The sequence below is a fragment of the Argopecten irradians genome, chromosome 1 (genome assembly GCF_041381155.1).
Source record: "Argopecten irradians isolate NY chromosome 1, Ai_NY, whole genome shotgun sequence".
Classification (NCBI taxonomy): Eukaryota; Metazoa; Mollusca; class Bivalvia; order Pectinida; family Pectinidae; genus Argopecten; species Argopecten irradians.
In genome coordinates this window covers 46976294-46986616 of record NC_091134.1, presented here as the reverse complement: position 1 = coordinate 46986616, position 10323 = coordinate 46976294, and the positions used below count along the sequence as shown (strand labels likewise).

The window sequence follows — 10323 nt, the reverse complement described above, 5'->3', positions numbered from 1 at the left end:
ACATTCTACCACTAGCCCTCCACCTCTAGGCCATGGTGGCTGAGTGGTTAAGGTTTCAAACATTCTACCACTAGCCCTCCACCTCTAGGCCATGGTGACTGAATGATTAAGGTTTCAAACATTCTACCACTAGCTCTCAACCTGTAGGCCATGGTGACTGAATGGTTAAGGTTTCAAACATTCTACCACTAGCCCTCCACCTCTAGGCCATTGTGACCGAGTTACTAGTTAATGTTTCAAACATTCTACCACTAGCCCTCCACCTCTAGGTCATGGTGGCTGAGTGGTTAAGGTTTCAAACATTCTACCACTAGCCCTCCACCTCTAGGCCATAGTGGCTGAATAGTTAAGGTTTCAAACATTTTACCACTAGCTCTCCATCCCTAGGCCATGGTGACTAAATGGTTAAGGTTTCAAACATTCTATTACTAGCCTCCGCCTCTAGGCTATGGTGACTGAATGGTTAAGGTTTCAAACATTCTATTACTAGCCCTCAGCCTCTAGGCCATGGTGACTGAATGGTTTAGGTTTCAAACATTCTACCACTAGCTCTCCACCTCTAAGCTATGGTGACTGAATGATTAAGGTTTCAAACATTCTACCACTAGCTCTCCACCTCTAAGCTATGGTGACTGAATGATTAAGGTTTCAAACATTCTACCACTAGCTCTCCACCTCTAGGCTATGGTGACTGAATGGTTAAGGTTTCAAATATTCTACCACTAGCCCTCCACCTCTAGGCCATGGTGACTGAATGGTTAAGGTTTCAAACATTCTACCACTAGCCCTCCACCTCTTGGCCATGGTGACTAAATGGTTAAGGTTTCAAACATTCTACCACTAGCCCTCCACCTCTTGGCCATGGTGACTAAATGGTTAAGGTTTCAAACATTATACCACTAGCCCTCCACCTCTATGCCATGGTGACTGAATGGTTAAGGTTTCAAACATTCTACCACTAGCCCTCCACCTCTTGGCCATGGTGACTAAATGGTTAAGGTTTCAAACATTATACCACTAGCACTTAGCCCTCCACCTCTTGGCCATGGTGACTAAATGAATAAGGTTTCAAATATTCTACCACTAGCCCTCCACCTCTAGGCCATGGTGACTGAATGGTTAAGGTTTCAGACATTCTACCACTAGCCCTCCACCTCTAGGCCATTGTGACCGAGTTACTAGTTAATGTTTCAAACATTCTACCACTAGCTCTCCACCTCTAGGCCATTGTGACCGAGTTACTAGTTAATGTTTCAAACATTCTACCACTAGCCCTCCACCTCTTGGCCATGGTGACTAAATGGTTAAGGTTTCAGACATTCTACCACTAGCTCTCCACCTCTTGGCCATGGTGACTGAATGGTTAAGGTTTCAAATATTCTACCACTAGCCCTCCACCTCTAGGCCATGGTGACTGAATGGTTAAGGTTTCAGACATTCTACCACTAGCCCTCCACCTCTAGGCCATGGTGACTGAATGGTTAAGGTTTCAAACATTCTACCACTAGCCCTCCACCTCTTGGCCATGGTGACTAAATGGTTAAGGTTTCAAACATTATACCACTAGCTCTCCACCTCTTGGCCATGGTGACTGAATGGTTAAGGTTTCAAACATTCTACCACTAGCCCTCCACCTCTAGGCCATGGTGACTGAATGGTTAAGGTTTCAAACATTCTATTATTAGCCCTTTACCTCTGGGTTATATGAGTGATTGGGTAGGGTTTCAAATAGTTTAACTTTAGCCCTTCTCTTTTGAGTCATTTCATCATATCCGCATTAAATATTCTTCCACTAGCCCTCCATCTCCAGAGTCATGGTGGTTGAGTGGCCAAGATTACAAACATTCTAGCACTAGCTCTCCACCTGTGGGTAATGGTGAGTGAGTGGTTAAGGTGTCAAACATTCTACCACTAGCCCTCCACCAGTTAAGGTGTCAAACATTTTACCACTAGCCCTACCAATTCATAGTGGCTGAGTGGGTAAAAGGTTTAACATATTCTACCATTAGATCTTTAAATATAGGACAGTGGTTAAGGTTTGAATCATTATACTACTTGCCCTCAATCTCTAGGTCATATGGAAACTGAGCTTTAAGTACATCAAACATTCTACTAGTAGCCGCCTACATCTGAGCCATGAAGATCAAATAATTCAGTTATCTTTTAGTCATGGTGGCTGAGTGGTGTCAAATATTCTACAACTAATATGTAGCTCTCCACCTTTTAGTCATGGTGGCTGAGTGGTGTCAAATATTCTACCACTAATATGTAGCTCTCCACCTTAAGTCATGGTGGCTGAGTGGTGTCAAATATTCTACCACTAATATGTAGCTCTCCACCTTTTAGTTATGGTGGCTGAGTGGTGTCAAATATTCTACCACTAATATGTAGCTCTCCACCTTTTAGTTATGGTGGCTGAGTGGTGTCAAATATTCTACCATTATTATGTAGCTCTCCACCTTTTAGTCGTGGTGGCTGAGTAGTGTCAAATATTCTACCATTATTATGTAGCTCTCTACCTTTTAGTCGTGGTGGCTGAGTAGTGTCAAATATTCTACCACTATTATGGTAGCTCTCCACCTTTTAGTCATGGTGGCTGAGTGGTGTCAAATATTCTACCACTAATATGTAGCTCTCCACCTTTTAGTTATGGTGGCTGAGTGGTGTCAAATATTCTACCATTATTATGTAGCTCTCCACCTTTTAGTCGTGGTGGCTGAGTAGTGTCAAATATTCTACCACTATTATGTAGCTCTCCACCTTTTAGTCATGGTGGCTGAGTGGTGTCAAATATTCTACCACTATTATGTAGCTCTCCACCTTTTAGTCATGGTGGCTGAGTGGTGTCAAATATTCTACCACTAATATGTAGCTCTCCACCTTTTAGTCATGGTGGCTGAGTGGTGTCAAATATTCTACCATTATTATGTAGCTCTCCACCTTTTAGTCATGGTGGCTGAGTGGTGTCAAATATTCTACCATTATTATGTAGCTCTCCACCTTTTAGTCATGGTGGCTGAGTGGTGTCAAATATTCTACCATTATTATGTAGCTCTCTACCTTAAGTCATGGTGGCTGAGTGGTGTCAAATATTCTACCATTATTATGTAGCTCTCCACCTTTTAGTCGTGGTGGCTGAGTGGTGTCAAATGTTCTACCACTATTATGGTAGCTCTCCACCTTAAGTCATGGTGGCTGAGTGGTGTCAAATATTCTACCACTATTATGGTAGCTCTCCACCTTTTAGTCGTGGTGGCTGAGTGGTGTCAAATATTCTACAATTATTATGTAGCTCTCTACCTTAAGTCATGGTGGCTGAGTGGTGTCAAATATTCTACCACTATTATGGTAGCTCTCCACCTTTTAGTCATGGTGGCTGAGTGGTGTCAAATATTCTACCACTATTATGTAGCTCTCTACCTTTTAGTCATGGTGGCTGAGTGGTGTCAAATATTCTACCACTAATATGTAGCTCTCCACCTTTTAGTCATGGTGGCTGAGTGGTGTCAAATATTCTACAACTATTATGTAGCTCTCTACCTTAAGTCATGGTGGCTGAGTGGTGTCAAATATTCTACCACTATTATGTAGCTCTCTACCTTAAGTCATGGTGGCTGAGTGGTGTCAAATATTCTACCACTATTATGGTAGCTCTCCACCTTTTAGTCATGGTGGCTGAGTGGTGTCAAATATTCTACAACTATTATGTAGCTCTCTACCTTAAGTCATGGTGGCTGAGTGGTATCAAATATTCTACCACTATTATGGTAGCTCTCTACCTTTTAGTCGTGGTGGCTGAGTGGTGTCAAATATTCTACCATTATTATGTAGCTCTCCACCTTTTAGTCATGGTGGCTGAGTGGTGTCAAATATTCTACCATTATTATGTAGCTCTCCACCTTTTAGTCGTGGTGGCTGAGTGGTGTCAAATGTTCTACCACTATTATGGTAGCTCTCCACCTTAAGTCATGGTGGCTGAGTGGTGTCAAATATTCTACCACTATTATGGTAGCTCTCCACCTTTTAGTCATGGTGGCTAAGTGGTGTCAAATATTCTACCATTATTATGTAGCCTTCCACCTTTTAGTCATGGTGGCTGAGTGGTGTCAAATATTCTACCACTATTATGTAGCTCTCCACCTTTTAGTCGTGGTGGCTGAGTGGTGTCAAATGTTCTACCAATAATATGTAGCTCTCCACCTTAAGTCATGGTGGCTGAGTGGTGTCAAATATTCTACCACTATTATGGTAGCTCTCTACCTTAAGTCATGGTGGCTGAGTGGTGTCAAATATTCTACCATTATTATGTAGCTCTCCACCTTTTAGTCGTGGTGGCTGAGTGGTGTCAAATGTTCTACCACTATTATGGTAGCTCTCCACCTTAAGTCATGGTGGCTGAGTGGTGTCAAATATTCTACCACTATTATGGTAGCTCTCCACCTTTTAGTCATGGTGGCTGAGTGGTGTCAAATATTCTACCATTATTATGTAGCTCTCTACCTTAAGTCATGGTGGCTGAGTGGTGTCAAATATTCTACCACTATTATGGTAGCTCTCCACCTTTTAGTCATGGTGGCTGAGTGGTGTCAAATATTCTACCATTATTATGTAGCTCTCCACCTTTTAGTCGTGGTGGCTGAGTGGTGTCAAATGTTCTACCATTATTATGTAGCTCTCCACCTTTTAGTCATGGTGGCTGAGTGGTGTCAAATATTCTACCATTATTATGTAGCTCTCTACCTTAAGTCATGGTGGCTGAGTGGTGTCAAGAATTCTACCACTAAATATGTAGCTCTCCACCTTTCAGTCATGGTGGCTGAGTGGTGTCAAATATTCTACCACTTTTATGTAGCTCTCCATCTTTTAGTCATGATATCCGAGTGATTCAGTAGCCAAAATAAAACATTCTACCACTTCTGAGTCATCATGAATAAATGGTTAAGGTTCATGCATCTGTATCAGACATTCTTTCCCAATGTGTCTTTCATGGTGGCCAAAACATCATATTTTGACATGATTTTTGTGATAATATAATCACCAAAAAGTTTGACTTATCAACGGTATAATATACTTAACCCACACCATTTTGGTATTCAATTGCTGGTTTTCCTATTTACTTATAAGTTTGAAGCCAAACAGCATACATGTTTATTTGGTATTTTGTTTGGATGGTGGTGAGTGTTCCAAAATTCTCCTCCACGAAAATAAATACCCGTACATGTACAGGTCAAACCAAATTGTATCAGCATTACATTTCTATTAAAACAATTGTTAATTTATAAAGCTAAATTGTTACATCAATAGAGAAACAACCAAACAATAATCCCTTTTTCATATTTATTTTATAAATCACAAAACATGATCACTGGTTTAAGAAAATATATGAAGTAAACATACATTTATATATAATCACAGTATACAGACTTAAACATAATTGACATAATTATTGCAGAAGAAAAGAAACATATGAAAAATAAAGTTATAAAGACATCTCTTCATTATGACTGCTCTAGAAAAGTTACTGATAAAAGAAGTAAAAGAATCAAATGAAAATTTCAAAAATCTTCTTAAAAGTGAAAAGAAGTATGTTTTATGAAGTGCATGACTCATGTAATTTATTGCACACTTTGTATTATTCAAACTTAGTGGCAATGTGTAAAAAGCAAGAAACTTATTTCAATGATCTCAAAAATAAAGAAATAGTGATTTATCTCCCCTGATTTGTTATAAATTCTTGTCAGTTGATTTATGGCTATATAAAGTAATTTCCCCTTCACAAAATTATCTCCCCTTGTTTGATTAAATCATCACAATTTTATCAAAATTTACAATAACAAACAGATAAAATATATTAATAAAAGCAACAAGCGATGGCCACTCTAAACATATCAATAAACAGTGGTCATATTATTAGGGATGATAAAATCTGTCAATCTACAATGTACCTGCATATATAGGTAATCAAACTGTTCAATTGTCTTCAAAATGAAGATATATTGAATGCACTATGCACTTGATATTATTTTCAAGTCTTACAAAATTGGCCAAACAAATCATCTACAAATCTAATTTGTGTTTTTTTTAATTCTTTCTGACATTTAACATAATACAAAGGATTGTACAGTGTACAAGAGAAAGCATGATACAGTTTTATTGGTGTACTTCATATCTCAGCTTTCAGCAGTATATAAAATACCTATTTACATATTTAAATGCATAAACTCCCTCAAAAGTTTCTTAAACACATGAATATCACAGTACATTTTTCAGCCAGTATCAAGTTTTGGCATTATCTATCATTTTCTTATTATCATATTTCATTTGACTAGCAACTGCTTTTAGATTATGATAATTCAGAATTTCAGTATACTCGATATGTCATTCTATCTCTCAACTAATCCACTCAAAGATGTCTGCATTTAAATACACAGAGACCTAGTTATTAACTCAGTAAAAAAGTGATCATGATTTAATGACTTTGACATGTTCATGTTTGGTAATAAAAGATTTTTTCTAGTTTAAATTATGCCTCAATAATAAAAAGTGAAGTCAGATATATCTATCAAACTATTGTAGTTCAACAAATCCTAATTCAAATTTCAAGATCCACAATGCTTTTAATTATGGTAATCAAATATTCACTCATTTATTTGTCAATTTATATAGACCCAAAGTTAGTTACTAAATATCCTGACAAAGAGGTGACCCCTGTGACCTTTAAATCAGTTACCCTCAAATCCTCATCAAAAACACGCTCATGTAATCTTGGCAAGAAACAACACTGTATATTTACTTTAAATTGATATCATTAAAAAATAAATCAATCATGAAAGACTAGTTTGTTTCTTTAGAATAACATGTACATGCACATATTAAGATTGTCAAAAAATGTTTGACATTATATATAGCCTTCATCTCTCTTCATCATCAAATTCATATTATATTTTCCTGATCATTTAATGTTCAGCTCTTTCATTCATATACTTAACTTTAAAAATTTAATATGTACCTAAAAACTATATGTATTCTACCAAACTACACTACGCTAACACTTACAATAGTACCTTATGCTATTTCATTATAGTATCCTTCATTTAAAAATCATCACATTCAATTTTAGTTGCTCTTCATAACTGTTAAAAAAATAGGAATCCTGAAAACAACATTAGACTTTTGGCTTGAAATCGGTATAAATTAATAAAGTAACTATTTTTAATAAACTGTTAGATATAATTATTGACCTGTTCAAAAATTGATTTGATAGTTATCCATAGATAATACATATTTTACAGAAACAGATGACTGATACTAATATTTTGTTTATCTGAAAACTGATTAGATACTAATGTATATACAGTGTATATAAATTATATAAAAAAAGCCTTCCTCTTGAGACTGAACACCAATAGTTTTGTTTCAAATTTCTAATCTATATAACTATGCTACAATACATGCATCCACAATTAATCAATCCCACAAATAGTAAAAATACTAATTAAATTTCAAAAATATTATTGGAATGCTCTAAAAAAATGTAACAGGCAGAGACAATTTTATCAACTGCCAGTTTTGTTGCTTATATTGCAATGTGTTACAGAGAATTTAGAGCAAAAATTTGCAAGTGCAATGTATATTGACATAGTACTCTTAAACTTCACTGTTACATTATGCATACAAAATAAAAGGAAAAATGTGTAGCACAAAGATGAGTCATCCTTTTTTTAAACAGAAGTCTGCACTGATTGAGAAAAAGTGTGAATATATTGCATAAGCCAGTTCATTCATAAAGTATTACAAACCATATGCTTATATTGAAATTGACAACACACACTGCAAAAAACCAATTTTGACTCTTCTATATTTTCACATTTAAATTAAAAGCATGACAGAAATATGCACACTCTTTAACAAGAAGAATTTACCATCTTTAACATGTATATAAAATATTAAAATGAAATATATAAGTAATTTTAAGCATCACAATTGCCAGTCACTAGCCAGCTTCTAAAATCTGGGAATTATAATGTTAGAAACACAAGAAAAAATATGTGAAAATAAGTTTCCGACCAGTGGTTAACAAAAGAAGTTCAGATCTATAAATAAATCATATCTAATATAGACAAGTAAAGATAACAGATCATCTCCTGATTCCAACCTTTACCGTATCCTGAATTTGTACTACCCGGTAAATGCATTAGATCACAAATGTTAAATCTGTAAATCATACACAGTATTTAATTTACAGTTATTTACCTTTAACTGGAAGAATAACCTGAAGCCTGGATGAAAACTAACTCAAATGGACATCTTTAACATAAAAGATCAATTCATGTTCTCATTGATACACAGTTAAAAGCACATTAAGTTTGCATTTTGTTATTGAGCAGCTTCTGTTAATTGGAAAACCTCTGGTTTGTAATCACTTCCTCGACTAACAGCTTTTGATCTTTCCAATTCCAGTTTTGATTCCTCTTCAAGCTCACGCTCTTTATCAAATTTACTTCCATCATGGACATGTTTTCTCCGGACAATGTCCCTGTAGGGATGGAGATGGTATACAAAAGTTTCCCAATTGACGTTGTCTAGTCCTACTTCCTTAATCTCAGCCATCTTTTTCTCAATATACATGACCGGATCATCAGGCCTTTCTAACATTAAACAGCTCAGAAGACTTTCAAACATTTGTGGGATTTTATGTGCAGACAAATAATGTTTAGCCTGTTCTCGGGAGCTTGCTGTTTCTGTAGCCATTTTTAAGTTGATTTTTTTTACTAATTAATGGCACATAAACACAGCCAGGAAGCAGGCACCACTTGTGCTGGGGATCAGCCGGAAATTTTGGGTTGATTTCTTTCTGAAAAATAAGATGACATAACAATTATCATTTTTAGCCTAGCCAACTTATTTTGGAAATGACATCATTTCTACTTTCTAAATCATTAATATCTTGGTAATGTTTTCTTTTGCATGTATTTATAGTTGGACATTTTTCTCATCAAGGAAAATATTATGGTTTGAATTTGTCAAGTTATTTGTCATATCCTTGGGCCTTGTGGTGACATCAAATTTTCAGATGTTTGGGGTTTGGATCTGGTAGCCGAAGAAAAACCACAAGATCTGGGATATGTAACCCCTTACCTATATCATATTCATGTTTGATCAGACAATTATTGGCCAAACCCAGTCTTCTTAAAGTCAACTAAGGCATTTAGACTGTATTTTACTACATGTGACACTCCCAACTCTACCATAAATTGCTTCATCTTGACCGATAGGACATTAACAATAGACTTTGTATATAATATTTAAATGGGTGATCGGTTGGTGTAGAGGTAAATTAGTCATTCATCTTTCAAATAGCTGGCCACGGTTTGATTCATGACACGGATGTGATAAGCTCAGGGATCACCTGTTCTATCATGTGGGTTATTTTTTTTCTGCCTATTAATGTCCATATCACAGTAATTATAATGACATGTCAGGAGTGTGAATCATTAAAAAATCTAAAAAAAATAAAGCAAGATAATATATGGTTTTTAACTCAATAAGCCAACAACGTTTTCTGAGAAGGATTTTCTCTGTGTTCTCTGGTTTCCTCCTACTCTAATATCCATTGTGCTCTTTGGGCCATTGAAAGTGATTTGTAAAACTATAACTAATAATACACAAGTTGTATTTATCTTAAATTGTTTCGCAATTGTTGTAAAATTAATGAAGTTTAAAGTATAATACTGAACTCATCATCTGGTTAATACCTCTCTGAACTGATTCTGAACAACTTGTAATGCAGAGATTGTCACTGTCAGTACTAGTAACTGTACATTGTATGACAATGGTAATCAGCTGGGTCCTGCCATTACCACAATCAGACCATTGGCATGGAGTTAAGTACAATATATCATTTACTAAACTAAAGAGGTCCATGTTTCCTGATTAGTATAAAGATATTAGCATTTTCCTTTGTCCCCTCTTGTACCCAAGCGAAGTATTGTATCGCTATGCTAAGTGGGCTTAGGATAACATAACGTTTGGATAGTAGCCAATAACTAGAACATGGGACACAGGCCTTTGTCCTTCTGTCCAATGAAGCAAGAACTTTTTTTTACAGCTTTCGTACTTTCATATCAAATCATACGGACATAAGTTGATAAATCGTTGAACCATCACCAAACCATTTTTTTCTTACCGTCTTATTTATATTGTCATGTAGGAGAACACAAATCCCGGCACATGTCAAAATCCGCCAAACTCGTCGCCTTGGACGCGTTAGACAATAACGACAGAGCTATTTTTTTAGTTTCGCATCTTTTAATATTTCACCAG

At 36.2% G+C, this 10323-nt stretch overlaps 1 long non-coding RNA gene across 1 annotated transcript; it reads right to left on the bottom strand.

Moving 5' to 3' along the window:
- Positions 1 to 5323: 5323 nt before the first annotated feature.
- LOC138330213 (uncharacterized) lies at positions 5324 to 10285 on the bottom strand. The gene is made up of 2 exons (XR_011209540.1): positions 10187 to 10285; positions 5324 to 8854 (listed from the first exon to the last, which is right to left on the bottom strand). It is a non-coding gene; the product is annotated as an uncharacterized lncRNA (long non-coding RNA).
- Between the last annotated feature and the right edge of the window lie 38 nt (positions 10286 to 10323).